Source organism: Penaeus chinensis, chromosome 41 (assembly GCF_019202785.1).
Source record: "Penaeus chinensis breed Huanghai No. 1 chromosome 41, ASM1920278v2, whole genome shotgun sequence".
NCBI classification, from domain to species: Eukaryota; Metazoa; Arthropoda; class Malacostraca; order Decapoda; family Penaeidae; genus Penaeus; species Penaeus chinensis.
In genome coordinates, this window is record NC_061859.1 from 25,760,077 (window position 1) to 25,762,576 (window position 2,500).

A 2,500-nucleotide genomic window follows, 5' to 3' on the forward strand; every position below is an offset into this window, starting at 1 on the left:
GTGTGTATATACATACATATATATATATATATATATATATATATATATATATATATATATATATATATATATATATATATATATGTATATATTTATGTACGCGTGTGTGTGTGTGTGTGTGTGTGTGTGTGTGTGTGTGTGTGTGTGTGTGTGTGTGTGGATGTGTGTCTGTATGTATATATATAAATATAATATATATATATATATATATATATATATATATATATATATGTATATTTATATATATATATATATATATATATATATATATATATATATATATATATATATATATATATATGACATAAACACAAACACGTTAACGTGTACAGAAAGAATGGAAAGGAAAACAGCCACAGTAAGAAATGAATATAAATCGTAACGTTTCGAACACTTCACGAGTTCTTCTTCAGACGGAAATACATATATATATATATATATATATATATATATATATATATATATATATATATATATATATATATATATATATATATATTTATATATATATATATAATTTATCATATATATATTTATACATATATATATATCATATATATTTATACATATATACATATATTATATATATTTATACATATATACATATATTATATATATTTATACATATATATATGTGTGTGTGTGTGTGTGTGTGTGTGTGTGTGTGTGTGTGTGTGTGTACTTACATGACTGACACAAGCACAGTAACATGTACACACAGATGAAAGGAAACCAAAGTAAGAAATGAATATGAATCGTAACATTTCGAACTCTTCACGAGTCCCTCTTCAGACGAATAATAAACCGACAGAGTTCCACAGTAACTGGAAGCGCTAGGATACGGTCTATTGTGGACTTGCCAGGAGTGAATCCAGACTGCTCCAGCCTCTGGTGAGTTAGTAGGTGGTCACGGATCTGTTTCAGAAGAATGTGGGCGAAAACCTTGCCTGGTATACTGAGCAGTGTGATGCCACGGTAGTTGATATAGTCATCCCCAGCCTTTAGCAATTCGTCAGGGATATCACATTTGCCTGCAGCTTCCCTACCCTTTAGCTTTGAAATCTCCTCAATAATCTTAGTTAGCATAGGGGGTTCCTCACTGATGGGTGGGTCTGGCACAGGTATTTTGCATCCAGCCTAATGGCTGGAGGGTTTAAAGTTGCTCAAAATATTCAGGCCATTGTTTACAAACCCCAATATGATCTGAGATGACCTGTCTATCCACTGTGGGGACTGCAGTCATCTGTGCGGAAGGCTTGGAGTTCAGTTTTCTCAGTGCTTGGTAGGTAGGGTGAAGGTCATTTACTAAGAATTAGCCTTCAACCTCCTCAGCATGATTCCTGAAGAACTGTTCCCTGTCCCTTCTCAGCACTGTCCAAGGAACGGCGCAAATCCTGACTGCCATTCAGTCGAGCTATGCGGCATACATCTGTGGCCTCCAGTGTCTCAGGTGAGATGAAATTCTCCCTTGCCTTCGGGCGTTCGTCAATAGACCCCTGCGCTGCACTGAGTGTGTCGCGCTTGAAGGACTCCCACAGAGTTACTGGGTCCATCAGGTTTTCGTGTTCTGTAAACTGATCTGAGACTGCCATGGCGAACCTCAGGGTACACTCCTCCCCCCTCAGTCTAAGTGAAACACCCCGGAGTGGCCACTGGAGAGATAGGGAATTTTGAAGTGGACCCTTCGGGTACCCACAACCAGTCTGTGATCAGTGCCACAGAACTCGGCATCCCGGTAAACCCTGCATCTGGAGGATCCTCCGAGTGCTGAAAAGAATGTGGTCGATCTCCTTGCCCACAGTACCAGTATCGCTGTACTATGTCTAGTTATGTGGGCTGGAGCGCTGATACGAGGAGCCAGAAATCCTTAATCTCTCTACTGAGATCAGCTCCTGATCAGCTCAATCACAACTGGATACCACATTGAAATCGCCCAGGACGATGCGAAAGTCTCGCTGGGAACATTTGTCTGATACAGATGTGGGTTTGGTGTAGAACGCCTCTTTTTCGTCCAGTTTACAAACATCGGTAGGAGCGTGAACAGCAATAAGAGACACGAAGCCAAAAGCATGCTTCAGTCCCATTGTCATAATATTCTAGTCAACCGGTGTTACCTCTGCGACCGACGGTTGAAGTCGGCTGGAGGCGATGAGCACCTCCCCTGCCCAACCAATTAGTATGTGTTCCCACCCAATCTGACTGTGCTGCTGCCAGGTCTTCATAGTATATATGTGTGTGTGTGTGTGTGTGTGTGTGTGTGTGTGTGTGTGTGTGTGTGTGTGTGTGTGTGTGTGTGTGTGTGTGTGTGTGCTGTATACAAATACATATATGTGTATATATACAGTATACATATATGTTTATATGTGTATATATATACATATATATGTTTAAATGTGTGTGTGTGTGTGTGTGTGTGTGTGTGTGTGTGTGCATGTGTGTACCTTCCCCCCTGACTAGCTGAGGGGTGTGGTCATCCCTCTCTGGAAGGGGGATCGCTGGG